The 21,087-nt window shown below is 36.8% G+C and overlaps 1 protein-coding gene across 34 annotated transcripts in view; it reads left to right on the top strand.

Moving 5' to 3' along the window:
• LCOR (ligand dependent nuclear receptor corepressor) overlaps window positions 1-21,087 on the top strand; it is a 123,677-nt gene that overhangs the window by 9,719 nt on the left and 92,871 nt on the right. The window lies entirely within an intron of this gene.

Here is a 21,087-nt window from a genome sequence, read left to right as displayed (position 1 = left end):
GTCACTGGTCTTAGACAAAAATGCTTCATTAGTAGATATGGGAAGATGTTGTGACAAAGGTAATAGGGAGAAATTCCCATCAAAATAAATAAGTTCCTTGCTTTCAATAAGAATAAAAAATGAGAGGAATATAAATGTTTTTGATTATGTCCTTGTGTTAAAATGCAGCTTTTTATTGCATGATTAGTGATAAAATATAAATATTTATCTCGTCATGTGTTCGGTTATGTGACTTTTCAGTCAGCTGGTATGGAAGCTGACAAAGTTTAACTTGTATAAATGGGCATTGGTTAGCTTATCTGATCACAATAAAATGATACTTTAATTATGGGTGGGCATTAGGAAGTCCATAAATCTTTGAGAATAGCTATTGAAAAACCTTTAAGCTGGTCATTTTTCTGTGAGTGTTTAATACATCTTTTAAAAATGATTTAGTTATATATCACCTATGTTCAATGGTCAGTGTACTAAAATTTTACTTATTGTTTGCCTATTGGAAACCTCAAAATTACCTTTAGCAATAATATTTTTATGGGACTATGTTAGATACTCTGTCTAGATCTGGTTTCTGTTCTGGAAAAAGAATACATCAGGATAAAAATAATAAAATAATATGGATTAATTTCCATCAGTTTTTTGAGAGGTACTGGAATTTTGCTGTATTGAATTTTTAAAAGGAAAACAGGTATGATAAAGCTATTTTCCATGTGAATCTTGTACAACCAATTTTTATTTGTGTATATATTTACTATGCATAGCTTTTCGCTGAGGAGTATGTGTTAAAATAGATTTGTCATGTTAAAATAGACATATACAGAGAGTCAGAAATCCACATATATCTACTGAAAACAGGTTCAAGATCCATGGCTTAAGAGCACCAATGTACAATCTTATCTAAAAGATAACATTCCCTTTGGCTCCCTTTTCCTTAGGCAAAGAACTTCTGTTTAATTTTATATAACATATCCAAATCAAAGATTAGTACATTTTATTGGTGAAAGGCAAGGGTAAATTCATAAATGGGGGAAAGAGAGAGAAGAGAAACTAGAACTTTCCACATTAGGTGAGAGGCTTTAGGTAGGAGTTATCAGGGCTGTAAATCTGTATGGGACTTAATTTTTCTTAAAAAAGTGGCCACATAGGTGACAGTCCAATCTGAATGAGTTGTTTTGGTCAAGACAGTTAAACTATTAAAAAGATTGAATTATCCAGAGATTTTGATCTTTTAAAAGCAAACAATGTAAATTAATGGAGAAGAGTATTCTAATATTCTAATATAGTTACATTGGTGAAAAATAAACTGACATTGTCTCAATGACAAGGGACCAGATGTGTTGATGACCCAGAAAACTTTTGCCTTTTTTTCCTTTTCCTGAGGCCTTCAACTTTGTTTTGGAAAAAGTGGAAGATTTGTTCTTATGGAGTGATTAATAAATGTTTATGTATTACCTCAGACATTACTTGATAGAAATTTCCTTAAAACTATATGAAGATGTTTAGGTAAAATTACCTTTAATAATACTGTACCTTAGTCAGCCAATCCATATTTTGTCAGATATTCTGTAACAAGTAATCAAGATGAAATGAACTGTTTTGAGGAATATGAATATTTATATCCAGTTACAAGTGGAAAAAAAAGGTAAAGAAAACAGGCTTCATTAAGAAACAGGAAGACTTTGTTGTCGAATCATGCTGCTGGTAAGGTCTGGTTTCTTTGACTCAAGAAAGAGCAGAAGTATAAGCAAGATAGTAATGATACTCTTGCCATTATATTTGGATTATGAAATAAGCAGCACATTTTAAAACTTAATGCTGAAAGGATGTTGCTTTCAGATGGCAGAAAATAGAGCATCTTCTGTTTGGTCCAATAATGCACCCTAGTATTCTGCCAGGAATGTTCTTTGAGGAATGAGTAACTTGCTCTTGCCTGATACAGCTTTTCATTCATCTTTCCTCCCTATTCAGTATATCGCCATCTTTTCTTTATACTGTCATTTGCTGCATAATGACATTTCAATTAACAATAGAGACCACATATACCATGGTGGTCCCTTAAGATTAGAACCAAATAGCCTAGATGTGTAGTAGGCTATACCATCTGTATTTGTGCACGTACACTCTGTGATGTTCACACAATGACTAAATCGCGTAACCACATATTCCTCAGAATGTGTTCGCCATCATTAAGAGCAACATGTGACTGTATTTCTTTTTCTCTTTTTGTATATGTAAAATAAGTCGATATATGTTTGAAAATATATCAAATTAATAAGTAAACTGAATTAATTTTTTAAGTAAATGCATATATGTATGTTAGTCTGGGGAAACAAACATCTTCAGAAGTTCATGGAGATAAGAATGACTTGTGAAGTAGAAACAGTAGTGGTCATAGTTAAGAAAATGAAATTAACTAGACAGAGTTCCATAATGAAATATAGTCAATGAAATCTTTTAAATTTTTAGTGAATTTTTTTGCTCTGTTTTCATCAGTGTTTATCTTAAGTCCATAAAACAATTTTATTTTGATACAATGCAAATAGTTTGTCTCTTCTGGCTTTTGTCTTTTTTTTTTTTTTTTGAGGAAGATTAGTCCTGAGCTAACTGCTGCCAGTCCTCCTCTTTTTGCTGAGGAAGACTGGCCCTGAGCTAACATCCATGCCCATCTTCCTCTACTTTATATGTGGGACGCCTACCACAGCATGGTGTGCCAAGTGGTGCCAAGCCCATACCCGGGATCCGAACTGGCGGACCCTGGGCCGCCGAAGCAGAATGAACGCACTTAACCGCTGCGCCACCGGGCTGGCCCCTGGCTTTTATGTATTTATGAATTTAAAAAAATGTGAGAGATGCAACCTCTCTTGAAGTTAAGCATTGCTGCTTCCATTTTTAACAGTTTAAAAGTATGCTTGGATAGTAAATTTGTAATGGTAATAAGAATAAACTTATTTTGTTTATATTGTCAAGTTGCCTTTTAACATCATAAGAGAAAGTATAAAAAATATTTTTATTGACCTACCACTATAAGATGGTGTTTCAATTGTTCATTGCTGCATTCATGCTGCATATCAAACAATCACAATACCTTAGTAGCATAACTAGAGGCATTTATTTTGTTCACAAGTTTGGGGTTCAGCTGATCTGGGCTGGGTTTGCTCATTTAGCCAGCTGTGTGTTGGCTAGGCAGCTCTGCTAATCTTAGCTGGGCTTGCTCCATGTCTGAGGATGAGCTGGCTGCGTAGGTTGACCTAAGCTGAGATGACTGCAGTTACTAGGCTCTGTTACACCCTTCTCAGCCCTCAGCAGGATACCTTGGGCCTGTTTTCATGGAATGGCAGAAGTGCACAAAGGAAGCAGAATAAGGAAGAACTTTTTCAAGCCTCTGCTTGTCTGTTCACTCTTGCTATTATCGCATTGGTTAAATCTTATCGTGTGATTGAACCCAGAGTCATGGTGGGGAGGGCGTTATAAAGTTACGTGGCAAAGGGCCTGGATGTATGGAGGGATGAAGAATTGGGGCCCTTTGCAATCTACCTTAGAAAACATCAGTTTTCATTTCTTCATGTAAATATTCATGACAGTAGATACTGGTCAAGCACACAATAAGTGCTTAGCAGTTACATTTCTCATTTAATCTGTATAGTCAACCTGCAAAGAGTGTGATATCCCCTTTTTTTTTTCTTATTACTCTGAAGGAACAGAGAGTGGTAATGATTAAATAATTCACAAATGTGATGGAACTGGTGGTTTGAATCTAGGACTGTCTGGCTTCAGAGCACATATGCTTTCACATGAATGTGATCATGTAAACTGTATTTTTAGTTTTTCCCCTAAGTTTTTTCTCCCTTATTTTTGGTAAGAAGCATGTGTGTGTTTTATTATGTCTTCTGTACTCCATATCCTGTTTTTGCCGTCTCAGAATCTTTGCCCTCATCTTTTGGTAGTAGCACCTTGATTTCCCTTTAGGCAGCCACTTTTCCTAGCATTCTTGAGTTCCATATGGTGTGGATGAAGCTGACTTACTCCTGTGACTGATGCCTGGTTGTTGGTCACAATGAGTGGGTGGTTCAGGGGTCAGCTTTGAGACTGACTGATGGAGTTCTTGAGAAAGAGATCTTTTTCTCTGGGCTAGCTAAGCTAGTAGCCCATTTGCAGGAAGTAGTTACCATTTTGGGGAGAGCTTGCCTGTGAGTGAAGCTGTGTGCCTGTGTGTGAGATAAACAGAGTGCTGGATGGGGAGAGAAATATTACTATGCACTTGGATCCACCTGTACCGGAAGGGAGATCTAAAAAGCCCATTTGAGCCAATAACTGTCCTTTTTTGTTCAGGCCCATTTAGGTTGGATTTTTATCACTTGCAACCGAAGTCCTGACTAACACTGTTTGTAAGTTCTAGAAAAGTTACACCTCTGTAAAGGGAACAGAAAATGAATAGCTTGCTATAGGCAAACAATGTAAAAGACATTCTCTGGCCTTATGCAAATGGGGAGGGATGATTTGACTGGGATAATACTGTACCAGAAAGGAACTTAGAAGGGTATAGCATGGGAGGATCTACTGAATTTAGTAAGTTGAGAAAGTAGATTCACCACTACAAGGCATTCTCTTCTTTCATTCTTGCTTGGTGAATTCTTCAGTCACCTTCTTAAGTACCAGGTACAATATTAATATGTATATATAGTGCCCATTTAGGTGTTAAAGTTTATTTTTTTGGTTATTTCTATTTCACAAGACATTTTAAACCAAGAAACAGTGTTATAATTGTTGGTTATGATACCAGGTCAATCGACAACCATGATTTAAGTAAAGGGAAGAGTTTAAGTAGTATATTATTGACATGTATTATAGACAAACATCCATTCCCAGTGCCATCCCCTCCCTGTAACTTTTTGTTACCTGGAAATGTTGAAATCTTGAATTCCAGTGTGCCATTATCCCTACATGTTTTACATCTATTATCACATGTAATTTAATTTTCATAATAACCATACTAAGTATTATTTTGATTTTATATTGAGTTTATAGACAGAAAAACAGCTGTGTGGATTGATGCTACGACAAATTTATGGTGTCCAGACTCACCTGGACTCTCGACACTGGGAATTCTTCTCTAAGCAGGAATGCACAGGGACTAAAAGAGAGCCACTGTGGTAAAATGCAGTATCTGACCAAGAACACAAGATGATGAGCTTGTCACCTACAGAACAGTGAAACTTGGGGCTGTTGAAAGTGCATTTCCCCCAGCATTCTACGTCTCACCCCTAGGACTTCTTGGAAAACTTGAGAAAAATACCTACCTAAAGCGTTGTTTCAAAGTATTGACCACCTGAACAGAACCACTGAGATATTTATAAAAATTGAAAATTTGGGGTCCTACTCCAGATCTGCTGAATCTGAATCTTCTTTGGTGGGACATGGGAATCTGTATTTTTAACAAATATCTCAAGTGAGTCTTATACACACTCAAGTTTGAAAACCACAGGCAGATATAATAAGGTTACTTTAACCATCATGAAAGACCCTCCAAGATAGCTGATTCTAGCCTACTTCTTCAGTCTCAGCTCTCTCTGTATATCTTGCCCAGTCCATACTCTCAAATTCCTCAAGTCCTCTAACCACAAAATACAGGTCACTTTTTCTAATGTGCAATCATTATTATACTACTTTATTTACCACCTTCCCGTTTTCCAATTCTGCCTCTTCTAGTTTGCAAGACCCTTGAAGCCAGTGAACATGACGTGTTTTTCTTTGTATTTTAAGTATTTGACAAAGTGACTGGCACACAATAGATGCTCAGTAAATATTTGTGGAAAGGTGGAAAATAGTACTTTGAAATCTTACAAAATAGTGACTGAAATTGAGTAACAGTATTCTATTTATGGTGACTCAGGTTATTTAAGGAAAAACAAAATATGAGGAAGAGAGATAGATATTTTGGACACAATTTGTGGTTCCCTTAATGGTTTTTAACACAGTGATTTTTAAGGAATGTTGGGTGAGAGGAGTTGCCCCTTTGAGAGCCACTGTATTAAAGGTACTAAGGACTAGTTTTCTGTGCATGTGTGGAGACACAAGTAAAACGTGACCTTTGACAAGCAAAACATTATTTCTTTATTTTGTCTTGTTTCACTTCAAAATGTAATCTTTTCCTGTCCAGAATGTGTGTTATTACTTTGAGGTTTCTGAAATATCAGCCAAAGGTATAGGAATAGGCTGGAATTTTCCAGAACCAAATGGGTAAAATTTGAAGGTGGGCAGCAAATGGAGAAGGAAGAGCGTTTAGATTTTATATGAGTATAAAATGTTGGTGTTCTCTCCAGAAGTCTAGGGACGTTTATATTGACATACTATGTGTGTGACACAGTTTGCTTAAGATAGAGACAAATGAACCATGAACAGTGATAGCCATATTTAAGGGCGAGGCTGTCTGAATGTCCTCACAGTGGTGATATGGCAAGAAAGACATTTCATTATGACTTTGTCACCAGTCTAGCCAGCTTGTAGTGATGTCTATCTAGGACTGTTACTGCTTTAGGGATGGTGGTGATGTGGAATGTCATTGAGGAGGAAAAGATTTTATGAATGCTTTATTTTTAGGTATTAATACTTAGGTTTTTGTAACTCAGAGTTCCTTATATTGTTCATAATTTGCTCCCAGGAACTCACAGATCCATACTAATTTAACAAACATGAATGAATTTGTTTGTAACTTTTAGATTCTAAAACCCTTCTTGGCAGTTGGCCTGGTAGACAGGGAATGGACATGGATATAACCTATTCCTTTTCTACTGGCTCTTCCTGTGTCTTTGCCAAGTTTAAGAAAATAACTGAAAAAAAGTAAGGCCCTGTTTTCCATCATTTGGCACTTTGCAGTGTTCCCCCTGTATCTATCAGGACTTTTTCTATTGCAGGTTCAGAAACCCGGTTCAGATTAATTTAAATCAAAAGACGATTTCGTAGGTTTATGAACTGGGAAGTTCACAGAATAAAGCTAAAGCTAGATTCTGACATAACTGGATCCAGAAGTTTGATGTCGTCAGGAATGTCTCCTTATCTCCATCTCTAAGCATTCTTTTCCTCTTTTGGTTTCCTTCTTTGGCAGGTATGATGGTAAAGATGATCACTGGTAGCTCTAGACCTGTATAATTCTTAAAGTCCATCCGTCTCTTTTTGTATAGCACAAGCCAAATTGGGTGGATGGAAGGACTCATTGGTCAGTCTTGGGTCATGTGGCCTTTCTCTGAACCAATCACTGAGGCCAGTGGAGTGTGATTTTTCTGACTTGATCAGGGACAGGTGCATGGTTTTGGAGAGAGGCTTAAGACCAGCCCTCCCTTGTGGTTTGAAGGAGCAGCAGATTGGCTCTTCAAAAGAAAATTGGATGCTATTACCTAAGAAAGGGAAATGGATGCTGGTTAGGCAAAAATCTATGAATATTCCATGTATGAATCTAGGTCTACTTTTGAATAAATTGACTGATTTGGAGCATGTTATGAATTGAATTGTGTACCCCAGAAAGGTATGTTGAAGTCCTAGCCCCCGGTATCTGTGAATATGACTTTATTTGGAAATAGGGTCTTTCAGTTGTAATCAAATTAAGATGAGGTCGTATTAGATTAGGGTGGGCCCTCATCCAATCACTGGGCGTCCTTATAGGAAGAGGGAAATTTGGATAGCGGCAGGGAAGACGGCCATGTGAAGGCAGAAGACAGAGGCAGAGACTGGAGTTATACTGCCACAAGCCAAGGAACACCAAGGATTGCTGGCAACCACCAGAAGCTGCAAAGAGGCAAGGAAGGATTCTTCCCTAGAGCCTTTGGAGGGAAGCAGGGACCTGGCAATGCCTTGATTGCTGCCTTCTAGTCTCCAGAACTGTGAGAGAATATATTTCTGTTGTTTTAAGCCACCTAGTTTGTGGTAATATGTTAGCAGCTCTAGAAAACTAATAAAAACATATCTGGTACATAGAAAATTTATTTTATTCAGTCCATCCTCTTAAAATACTGACCATAAGTTTTCCCAATGAATATCTTTACATTTTAAATGGATTTTCTGGGGATTTGGGATACCTTTGGAATTTATGGGTTTGGCATTTAAAAATACGTAATATTTGGTTAAAATTTCCTCCTAACCATAATAATGTGACAGATATCTTGTGATTGATTGTATTTCTTGGACTCTGCATTTTACAGAGTGTATAGTTATAGTTTGGTTGAAGCCATCATCTTGTTGATGAACAACTATACATTATTTCTCAATGCATTTGACTCCCAAATAGCTCAATGCCCTGTTATAACCAGTAGTAGAAATAAAATGAAACACCCAGAGTAAATATGTTGTAATAGCATGAATATAAAAGAAAGAGTATGTCTAGGGCAAGTGGCTATGAAGGTGGGAACAATCAGTATTTTGGTGAGACTAAGCAAAAATTTAAGAGTAGCTTAAACAGTGTGTCTGAGCTCTCATTCATTTTCTGCGAACTAAGAGGGTCGGATAATACCTTCAAGGTGTGGTTAAACTTTGAAAAAATGATCTTATGAATATCCTTCTAGTTTGTAATTTATAGGAAGTGGATGTTTTCTGTAACTGCTGTATTTCTTACTCAAAACCTTTGTGGTATGATTTGGTCAGCCAGATGATCCTCTCTACTTCTACTTCTGTTTTTCCAGAACTCTATTTTCCTGGAATAAATTAATTCCCTGTGATAGGCTTTAAAAAAGAGATCTGTAGTATGTACAAAAGCCTTAAACATAATTTGAAGTTAAAAAAAAAGCTTGGTGGTATGTATGAAAATTCATTTTTAAGGAATTTAAGACTTAGTTGGAAAAATAGTTTAGGGACTTGTGAAGGCACTTTTAAAAATAAATACTCCCCAGGCCGGCCCGGTGGTGCAGTGTTAAGTTCTGCTTTGGCAACCTGGGATTAGCCAGCTTTGGCAGCCTGGGGTTCGCCGGTTCAGATCCCATGTGCGGACATGGCACTGCTTGGCAAGCCATACTGTGATAGGTGTCCCACATATAAAGTAGAGGAAGATGGGCACGAATGTGATCTCAGGGCCAGTCTTCCTCAGCAAAAAGAGGATTGGCAGCTGATGTTAGCTCAGGGCTAATCTTCCTAAAAAAAAAAAAGTATACTCCCTCTCTGCCTCACACCCCCCCGTCTGCCCCGTATTCACTGAAATGAAATAGGAGCAATAAGCAAAGAAAATGTCCTATCTCAAATTACTACAATTAATTTTCATTGTAAGTTGTTTTGACAGTTACCTCTTTTTTTAAGTTTAGTAATATTTTCTCAATCCAAAACTCAAAATTTCTTTTTATGCAATGAGAAGTCTTGCTTCCACCCATGCCCCATCTATTCTAGTTTTCCTTTTCTCCTGTCACCAATTTCATTATGTATTCTTTGAGTGTTTCTTTATAAAAATAAAAAAATAAATTTTTTCTTACTTTTCCCCTTTTATTACGTACAGCCTTGCTTGTTCTGTACCTTGCTTTTTTCACTTAATATATCTTAGCTATCATTCCATATCATTGCATAGAGAGCATGCCCATTCTTTTTCATAGCTGCATTGTGTTCCATTGTTTGGATGTACCATAATATATTTAAGTGATTATTGAACATCTGAGTTGTTGTCACTTCACTTATCACTAAGCATACTGCAGTGAATAATATTGTACATAAGTTATTTTCTATGTGTATTGATATCTGTAGGATACATTCCCAGAAATGATATTGCTGAGTTTAAAGGGTAAAGTGTTTTTGTAATTTTGCTAGATATTGCCAAATTGCCCAAATGGGTGATACAATTTTGTAGTCCCTCCTTCATTATAGGAGAGCACCCGTTAGGAGAGTGTATCCCTACAGCCTTACCAATATCATATTGTGTCTGACTTGTGGATTTTTGCAAATGTGGTAGATTAAAAAATATTCTCAGTATAGTTTTCATTAGCATTTCCTTGATGAATGAGGTTGAGCCTCTTTTTTTTAAGGACATTTCTGATTACATTTGATCTTGAATTGACTTCCTGCAAGGATGATTATAATACATTGCCAGTGGTGAAAGTAATAATAATGTTTTAATAGGGCAGGAGAGGGAGGAGATGATTGTTATTAGAAAAAAGACTTCTGGATCCTTTTCCTCCAACTCATGAATTTTTGCTTTGTTACTGCTTTAGGAGGTCTGCAGTATGTGATTGGCACGGCATAGTTATCCAGGTTTTTCTGAGCATGCGTTTTTCACGAAAGCATAGATTGGTGTTATGAAGTCTCTTTAAACTGCTTCAGAGGATTGTAGAAAATTGTTCAAATTTTACCCAAAGGCCTGGTCTGTGTTCAGTGTAGGTGTTTGCCAAAGTAGAGTCTTTAGTTGGTATAGGTTGATTTATATAAACGTTTTTGCTTTCATTTAGTGTGTTCTACAAAATGCTAGAGCTGTTCTTTCATGATGTTATTTTTTGTCTTTAACTTGCCTATTGTATCTGTTCTTTTTGGCACTCGATACTATGCCAGTCAGTATTCTGTTTACTGAAATGTTGGGAGAACTGTTTTGAGTCTTTTAGTAGTAATGTCACTTTTCTTGCTTTCTGAACTGAAACCCCCTTCCCTAAGCAGTTTTCTATAGCTATTGATGCCATTAAATATTGTCTTGGCAGTAGTTTACAAACATTACTGTTTAATTTCTTAAAATCTGATATCTCACAAACTACAGGAGAAGCAGAGAGTAAAATACACAACAGAGATTAAAGATAATAAGAATAAATGTGCCCGGTTAAGATAGTAACAACAGGCAGAATAAGGGTAGAAGCTAATGAGTCAGAGGACAGTCTTACATTCTGAGAGCCAAGTTGACAAGGAAGTAGATACTCAGTGACTCATAGATACTGATCCAAATATACTCTGTCAAATAAAGCATATTGACTTATAATGGATTTCTCAAGCAAGGACAACCTCTGCTTTGGGGACAGCCTTTGTTTAGATGGTTTGGTTGAATTGCATTTTTAATTTATTCATTAAGCCAAATGTTCTATGAGCATCTATGCTAGTTACTAAGAACTATGCTAGATGCAGGGATACAGTGATATGCATAGCATAGCAGTCTGTTCCTGCTCACGTGGCACTTAAAGTCTAATGGGAGAAATAGGGACGTTAATCACATGAGGAACCTGTTAAGAACATGAGATAAGAGCTCTGAAAGGAGACGTTGTTCTCTGTGTGTGTGTAATTGTGTTTGGGTAGGTGGGTGGACTGGAGTAATAGAATTTCAGAAGAATTTCTAAGAAGATAAATTTTCTTTGAGAGGTAAAAGGTGAATAAGAGTAAGGGGAAACAGCAGGGAAAGTAAGAGGAGAAGAGTGGTAGGTGGAGAGGATTCTTCCAGACGGGGTATCAGAATATGTTTTCAGAAGACAGAAAAAGAAAAATTAGACCTTGATTTCCCTCCTAGGATTCTGGTTTATATAAATATTTATATTTCTTTTTCACCACTTGGTGGCACTTAAACATGTTTTAACTTGGCTCAATTTTGATTGTGAAGTGTTCTTTGACTATTTTTTAAAATAAGGGAAACTGATATATGTGAAAATTGGAGGAGAAGGGAGCACTGGATGAGTTTATTATTAAAATGTTATGGAAGAAAAGACAGTATACTCAAGCACTGAATATTTCTGTACCTGAACAGCTGTATAATCACTCCCATTGGGGAAGCATGAAGGCATTCTTTGGCAGGCACTCTTAGTTCTTACCTTCTTTTCTTTCCTTATTCACATAGGAGTGATTTTTTTAAACCACCTTTTTTATTGAGATATAATTAAAGTGTGTAGTTCTTAAGTTTTGACAGTTGTATATGTACACCTGTCTGAACTCTACCAAAAACAAAATAGAGAACATTCCCAGCCTCCTAGAAAGTTACTCATGTCCTTTTCCAGTCAGTTGCCCACCACCACAATAGCTGATTTCTATCACCATAAATTAGTTTTGCCTGCATCAGCATTTCATGTAAGAGGAATCATACAGTATGTACTCTTCTGTGTCTGGCTTCTTTTGCTTAAACATAATGTTTAATCTGCTCTTCAACAAATATAAATGTAGAAATAGATATCTGTGGGGGAGTTACTGTAACATGAGCTTTTTTAGTTTCCAAAATATTTTTTTTAAGGAATCAGAATAGAAAAAGGTGTCTTTATTTGGACCTTTTCTAAGGAGATTGCTACAGTAGTTGGGTTTATTGTTGAAGCATGAAATGATTCAGGGAGGAACAACAGCTTTTAGGAAGTAGACCTTATAAAAAACAACAAACAAGCCAGTTCATTAACTTTCAGAAGTCCCAGTACCTGCCGGTCCATCGAATTCAAGATAAAATCATGGTCCTCAGCTCATCTCTTTTTCCCTAGCAAGTTTTGGTAGAGTCCCAAATTGACCCACATAGTTTCATGCCACTTAGCAGTCCTTCTGACCAGTAAGACACCTGAGATGAGAACTGTCCCTAAACTAGCTCTGTAGCTCCAGTAGTTGTCCCACAATCTGTAGCTAACTCACATCTCATGTCTGATAGTCCACATAGCTGGAGTTAGGTGTGAACTCTGTTGTTAGGGCTCGTGTGGCTCACCATTGCCGCAGTGTCAGTAAAAAGTATTGCTGAGCCTGCAGAAATTTGAGAGAGGCTGGGCCAGGGTACCATCAGCCTCAGCAGCCATAATTTAGCTTTTGTTACATCCTTGGAGTCTTTAGAAAAGGAGCCTTTTCATTGACTGGGAGACATTCATGAACAGCTGTTCATTCATGAAACTCTCTTGCTTGTGGCAAAGAGAATGTGGGGCATTTCAAGACCCGGAAGGAATTTTGTTGAAAATGATTTACTTTACTGGATGTGAGTCTTTACTAAAATGGAAAGTGTTACAGGTGGATCAAGACAGGAATGTTTACTATTAAGCATATATATCTTACAGGCTATAAAACTATTCAACACCAGGTACCTTTTTGTAGAGATCAGTATGCTGACATCTTAGGTCTTGCAGGAGGTTTGCAGATTTTCCTCACTTTGTAAAAGTTTTTGTCACTTCTACATACTCCATCGTTAAAGATTCTTTATGATTCTTGCCTATCTGTATTCCATCCAATCTTTGATCCACACTGCCAGTGTAATTTTTCTAGAACATGCCATCATCCTGTCAAAAATCCTTCAGGGGCTCCGTATCTCTAGACTTTAAAATCTAGACTTTAACTGGCTTTCCAGGAGCCTCTTAGCCTACTGCTTATTGGGACATTTATCTTCATGTCCCAACAATCAGCATAAATAATAGCTAACATTTATATAATACTTACTCTATATGCCAAGCACTAGCCTAGGTAGTCATAATAAACTGCTTGTAATTCTGCAAATAGATAATGTACTCCCACTTTCATACCTTTGCACATTCTGTGCTCTATGACTTGAGTACTCTTCATCAATCTCTTTTTATGTGTTTATTATCTACTTGTTCTTTGAGACTCCATTCAGACATCACTTCTTGGAAGCTAAATTCCCATACTCACTTTCTGCACCACACCCTACCCCTCACTTCTTAAAATTGTTATGAGATACCAACCAGGGCAATGCTCGTGTAGTGTTAGCATAAAGCAAACACAGGGTTTTTCTCAGTGTGCTACACCTTCTGCTGCAGTGAGCACAGTTCAGGACTGAGTTGCCCTTGTTTAAGAGCAGAGAAAACAGGATTTATGACTGTTCATGACCACCACCACCTTCCTCAAAGCCTGTGTTTGAAAACACAGGGCTCCACAGGCAAGAAACTTATTCTGGTAACAAAATGAGTAAGATAGTCCTGCCTTTGAAGATCTCAAATTCTACTGGAAATAAACAGACTTATAAACAGCTAATTATATCTAGCTGGGTCGGAGATTTAAACATTAAAAAAAGAAAGAAACCGTAAAAGAATTAGAAGCAGCATAGGCAATTTTTTTCTGTCATATTAAAGTGGAAAAGCCCTTTAAATTATAATCTAAACCAAGAGTTGGTAAAGGAAATGATTGTTTTATTTAAAAATTAAATATTTTACCTGACCAAAAATGCTGTGAAATCAAAAAGCAAATAGAGAAAAAGAATTGCAGCTTTTATTAATATGTAACCTCTGCCAAAATGAACTCATAAGATTAAGAAAGCAAAAAGGATTAACAGCCCACTGGGAAAGTGGATAAGAAAATGAATAGGCACTTCACAAAGAATTTAAAGAGATCCCTAGACATGTAAATTGTTCAATCTTAATTATAATCAAGGAATTGGACATTTAAACTGCAAGTTAAAATCTTTTCCCTATCATGTTGGTTAAGATAAGTTGAAGTGTCAGGGCGTTGGCCCCTTGGCCAAGTGGTTAATTCGCATGCTGCCCTTCGGTGCCCCAGGGTTTTGCTGGTTCGGATCCTGGGTGTGGACAGGCACTGCTCATCAAGCCATGCTGAGGCAGCATCCCACATGCCACAACTAGAAGGACCCACAACTAAAAATACACAACTATGTATGGGAGGCTTTGGGGAGAAAAAGGGAAAAAAAAGAATCTTTAAAAAAAAAGATGGAAGTGTCAAAAGTTCACAGAGGCCACCTCAAAGGTGCTCCCACTGGCCTGAGAAGGAAAATTTGAATATAAGAAAAGTAATGACTCTATGAGGTGGAACCATATCAAATAAAAATCCAGAAGTCCATAGTGATACTTTAAAAAACAAAAATAACTGTTGATCAGCTTTGGAGATTTCAAAGGGGTCAACTCATTATTCTGAAAATTTGGGCATAGAAGAAGGAAGCACTTTTCCTGCCTTTCACTGCGAAACGTATTTCAAGGTAACTGAATAGTTGATAGTGGAAAGCTCTTCTTTATTGAAGAATACCAGTTAATAAAGGAAGAAGAAATGAAAGGATTAGAAAAGTCACCATTTTGTGCCCATAATACAATAATGGATCTAGGCAGATTTTTAATGTATGCTAAAACTATTGGGTGAAAGGTGGTAGATAACTTTATAATGGTGGGATCAAGTTGGTATCCTGAATTCACTGATCAATGTTAGCATCACCAAAAGTAGAACAGGCAGACATAATATGTCTCTTGATTTGGTGACAAAAAGGACACAGTACCCTAAAGAAATTAACTTTAATGAGGAAAAATAACAGAGGGTAGATAGATCATGAATATATACATAGGCTCTTGTGAGGACTTTGGCGTGACAGGAGGATATATCTCCAGTGGTCTGTTTCATAGTTTACTTAATCCTTCAAGGAAAGCTGAGCTGCGTTTTAGACAGTTAAACCTGCTTCTTTTCTTTTTTTTAAAAAAAATTAAAACTTTATTTTTTTAGAGCAGTTTACGGTTCACAGCAAAATTGAGTGGAAAAGTAGGACTTTGGTTTTTACCCTGAGTAAAATCAAGAGCATTGTAGGCTTTTGAGCAGGAGAGTGACGTGATGATCTGGCTTAGTTTTAACGAACTAACTGCTGCTATCTTGAGAATAGCCTGGGAGTAGGGAGAGCAGGAATATTAGCACAGATACCAGGTTGTAAGCTATTGCATTAGTCCAGGTGAGCGGTGAAGGTTGGTTGTTCTGGGTACTAGTAAAGGAAAGGAGAAGTGGTTAGGGCTGTGAATATATTATATTGGTAGAAGATTGGTTAGGATTGGTAGATCTGGCATAATTTCCTGATGGATTAATGTGGGGAGTGAGAGAAAGGAGATAAGGAGGACTCTAAAGTTTTTGGTTCAAGCAATTCAAAGTGCAGAGTTGCCTTTAATCAAGATAGGAGAGACTGTGGGTGGAGCAGGTTTGGAGAAGAAGATAAAAAATTGTTTTAAATTATCTTCCACATAGTAGGTACTCGGAAATATAGTGCTGCTGGATTTGGAGAACCAAGGATATGAGACAGCTGCTATGAGAAGGCCTTCATTGTCAGTCTCTCTTTGTTCGTTAACTTTGTGAGTTCTCACTTCAGCAGCTTGATGGTGTTTCTGTGGGGTTTTTTTGTTTTTCCATGTAAGATATCTGTATATAGTACTTTATACCAGGCACTGTTCTGTCTAATTTTTTCAAATACTAATTTAGTTAATCCTCAGAAAAACCTAATGAGGTAAGTATATTATTATCATGCCTGTTTTGCAGATGAGGCACTGAGAAGTTAGGGAACTTGCCCAAGGTGACATAACTAGAAAAGGTAGAATTAGGACTCGTACCCACAGTTTGGTTCCAAAGTCCACGTTCTAAACCACTGTGCAGTGCTACTTCCCTTTTTATAATTCCCCATGATTTTATTGTAGTTATGAATGGAGGGTGAGGATTTAAGCAAAGACTCAGAAGCTTATTTCAAGTCATCTGCATATAGAGGTTGTGGCTAATGGGTATTTCCATAGCTATAATAATTACGGTTATTTTCATAATATAAAATAAAGTGAATAAAATAAAATAAACCTATGATGCTGCAAGTGCTGATACAAAAAAGTCCTAGAAATTATATTCCAAGGTGCTCTTAACCCAGGCAAGTTTTTATGTGATACCTTCTGGAATGTAATGATTATCTAAGTTGGAAAATATCTGCCAATACTGGGTCTTTATGATTGTGTTTACATGTCTGACATGTTGCAAGAAATATTGGTTTGAGATTTGTGGAATGATGGTGTTCAGGGTCCTCCATATGTTCTTTTATTTAGTGTTGCTTCGATTGCTTGACTGTTAATGTTGAAAATCCTTAAGGTGTTGGCTGACCTTTTTGCATTCAGGTATTGGTTTTGCTCCCTTTGGCTTAAACTGTCGTTGCCCTAAAAGGCAGTTTAGCTTTTTAGTTCAGATTCCTCTTTGGTAATCTTGATGACCTTTACAGCTGTCAGTTTGAAATGGTATACCTTTGCAAAGTGTTTTATATAATTTGTTTTTCCTTGAGGGTATAATCAGATTCTAAACAGTGATGATGATGGTGGCTGGCCTTCAGGCATTGAGAAAGTATAGTTGAAGGCCGTCTCTTTTGGGTTATCAGTATTCTTTTTTTTTTTTTTTTTTTTTTTTGGTGAGGAGGATTGGCCCTGAGCTAACATCTGTTGCCCATCTCCTTTTTTTCTTTTTCCTCCCCAAAGCCTCAGTACATAGTTGTATATCCTAGTTGTAGGTCATTCTAGTTCTTCTATGTGGGGTGCCACCACAGCATGGCTTGATAAGTGGTGCATAGGTCCACGCCCAGGATCCAAACCAGCAAACCCCAGGCCACCAAAGCAGAGTGCCTGAACTTAACCACTTGGTGGCTATGGTGCTGGCCCCCAGGTTATCAGTATTCTCAGTGAGGACTCACATAAGTGTAGAACAACACTGTATGATTTAATTCTGCTTCTTTTTGTTGGCATTAGTGAACTATTAATACAATTTTTGAAAGAAAAAGATTTAATCCTTATCTTTCCAGATAAGATGTAACGGTTGGTATTTGTTTCTTGTATTGAATGCAGGTGAATCAGTTGACTGCAGGTGACCACTGAACACAGACGATTATTTCAGTAACTGTCAATTCTCCCAAAGATAATGTAAAACAAATGCCATTCTAGATGCGTAGGGGAGAAGTAAATTCATTACAGACAAGGATGCCGTGGGGCATTTGGGCTTAATTCTCTCAGGGAACCTGGTTGAGAAAGGCTTATCTGGGCTGTGGTCGTTTTTTGGTAAGACTCAAGAGCTAAAGATGGTTTTTTGTGAAGAGTTGTTAAAAAACACACACACACACACAAGAAAAAACAAGGGACAGAGACTATATATTGACTGCAACACCTAAAATATTTACTATCTGGCCTTTTACAGAAAAGGTTTGTCCAACTCTCCCTTAAGGAGAATACTTAAATTTGAATTCCAGCTTCTCTTTTTTTTGTAGCTGTTTGACCTCAGTATCTCAGTCTGTAAATGAGGAATGGTAATAGTACCTATCACAGTTGTTGTGAAGATTACATAAAATAATGAATGTCAAGTTTTAGAATGCAGCTTAATGATTGTTAGCTACTATTATTACAATATATTTAATATATAATATAAAATGATAATATTTATATATGCTGTTTATAAATATGGTATGTAGCAAATATCAAGTCCCCTCTCCTCTTGTGATATCAAGCAATGGTATTTCAGTTGAGAATATTAGCCAGTATTCATGGCACCATGATGTTTTATAGATTCTTATAGTGAGAATATCCTCTTAAAGACTATCTAATCTGTTACCCATTAAGTGTTATCACATTTCAATGTTTGATAATTCAGAATTTCTCAGGGTAGTCTCTCCTTCTTTGGATAGCACTAATTTAGTTATTTTTATTTGGTGTACTGACTTCTGTCTTCCAATAGCTTCCTTTCCATTTGAGTTTTGATGCCCTAGAGAAGCACTTGTCAAACATTTTGGTCTTGAGTCCCCTTAAAAATTATTGAGTTCTTCAAAACTATTAATAATTTATTTGAAAATAACATTAATCTACCTATTTCATGTTAAACAACAGTTTAGTGAAAATTATTTTCCAAAACAAAAAAATTAAGTGAGGAAAGGGCCATTGTTTTTACATGTTGCAAATTTCTTTAATGTCTGGGTTAGTGAAAGATAGCTGAATTCTTTTTCATTCAACTGTTGCATAATGTTATTTTAGTTGATGTGTATGAAGAAAATCCAGCCTCACAAAGAGATGTTGTTGGAAAAGAGAGAAATATTTTAATAGCCTTTCAAAAAACTGTGTATATTTTTCTTGGATACAACACCAAAACTTGATAAGTGGTGTTTCTTTCTTTTTTCCTTAATTAATAAACTTTATTTTTTACAGCAGTTTTAGATTCACAGCAAAATTTAATGGAAAGAATAGGGAGTTCCCGTATATGCATAATCTCCTCACTATCCACATCTAGCACCATGGTGGTATGTTTGTTACCATTGATGAACCTACATTGACCCATGATTATCACCCCAAATCCGTAGCTTACGTTAGGGTTCACTCTTGGTGGTGTACGTTCTATGGGTTTTGACACGTGTATCCACCGTTGCAGTATCATACAGAGTAGTTTCACTGCCCTGAAATTCCTCTTGTGCTCTGCCTGTTCATCTCTCCCTCCCCCCGATCCCTGGCAACCACTGATCTTTTCACCATGTCCATAGGTTTGCCTTTTTCAGAATGTTAATAAGTTGGAATCATATAGTATGTAGCTTTTTCAGATTGGCTTGTTTCGCTTAGCAATATGCATTTAAGTTTCCTCCATATCTTTTCGTGATTTGATACTCATTTCTTTTTAGCCCTGAATAATATTCCATTGTCTGGATGTACCACAGTTTATTTATCCATTCACTCCCTGAAGGACATCTTGGTAGCTTCCAAGTTTTGGCAATTATGAATAAAGCTGCTGTAAACATGTGTGTGCAGGTTTCTGTGTGGACATAAGCTTTTAGTTCATTTCAGTAAATACCAAATGCAATTGCTAGATCTCATGGTAAGAGTATGTTTAGTTTTGTAAGAAACTGTCTTCCAGAAGTGGCTGTACCGTTTTGCATTTCTGTCAGCAGTGAATGAGAGTTCCTGTTGCTCCACATCCTTGCCAGCATTTAGTGTTCTCAGTGTTTTGGATTTTGGCCATTCTAATAGTTGTGTAGTGGTAGCCCATTTTAGTTTATAATTCCCTAGTAACATATGATGTTGAACATGTTTTCGTGTGCAAACCTGCCATCTGTATTTCTTCTTTGGTGGGGTGTCTGTTCAAGTCTTTTGCCCACTTCTAAATCCAGTTGTTCATTTTCTTATTGTTGTTATAGGAGTTCTTTGTATATTTTAGGTAACAGTCATTTATCAGATGTGTCTTTTGCAAATATTTTCTCCAGGTCTGTGACTTGTTCTCTCATTCTCTTGAGTGGTAGTTTCTTAAAGGTTAATTGCTATGTGGAATCTTTTAAACAGTGGTATACATAGCTCACATATAAAATAATATTATATATACTATGATTATAATATGTATCATATATAATATTTTAAATGTCTGCTGTATTCTTACTAAGTATATAATTTACCTCATTTGTAATAATTATAAAAAACTTAAAATTATAATATTATTTTAAGTTGTTGGGACTTTAATCCTTCTGTTTCTTGTCTGTGCATTCTCGCTTTTGATAAATTGTTTTCCGTAAGTTTTACGGTTTTTTAATTGTGAGTGGACTTGCACTTGACCTGGCTTGTTTTCTTCCTATAGGGATATTGTATGGGCGTATTGTGAGAGCTTTTCCAGTAACTTAGAGGACTGATTTTCTGTTCTTTTGTTTTGAGGAAGATCAACCCTGAATTAACATCTGCTGCCAATTCTCCTCTTTTTGCTGAGGAAGACTGGCCCTGAGCTAACATCGGTGCCCATCTTCCTCTACTTTATATGTGGGATGCCTACCACAGCATGGCTTGCCAAGTGGTGTGATGTCCACACCTGGGATCTGAATTGGCGAACCCCGGGCCCCCGAAGCAGAATGTGCACACTTAACCATTGCGCCGCTGGGCCAGCCCCTGATTTTATGTTCATTTTATAGTTAGGGGATTCCTACGTAATTCAGATAGTGCAGTGGTTCTCAAAGTGTGATCTAGGAACTCCTGGGGGTCCAGGAAATCAAAACTATTTTCGTGATAATACTAAGATGTTAGTTGCCTATTCACTCTTCATTCTCTCACTTGTGGAGAAGCTGTGGGATATGATTATATCATCACTCTGATAGATAATGGAATGCCTTTTGTGTTCTTGGGTTTAAAAAATTTGTTTTAATTTCAAATACAGCAAATATCAATAGGTATAACCACATGAAAAAAAAGCTCTTTAGGGTCCTCAGTGATTTGTAAGAGTATAAAGTGATCCTGGAACCAAAATGTTTGAAGACTGCTGAAGTACTGTATATTTGGATTCCAAACCTGTGCAAGGCACACGCAAGGAATTCAGTTTCTCCTGGGAGACTCCATTATTTTTTCTCGACCTAGGAAGAGAAAAACTACCTTTGCCAATCAATGGATGGATTTTTTTCCCTAGTCAGTCCTTTCTACACCTGAGGATCAGTTTCTCTGGGACGATGCTTTTCAAACATTAGTAAGC

Source organism: Equus przewalskii, chromosome 1 (genome assembly GCF_037783145.1).
Source record: "Equus przewalskii isolate Varuska chromosome 1, EquPr2, whole genome shotgun sequence".
In the NCBI taxonomy this organism is placed as follows: domain Eukaryota; kingdom Metazoa; phylum Chordata; class Mammalia; order Perissodactyla; family Equidae; genus Equus; species Equus przewalskii.
The sequence above is the reverse complement of the archived record's forward strand: the minus strand, read 5'-3'. Positions and strand labels throughout refer to the sequence as shown.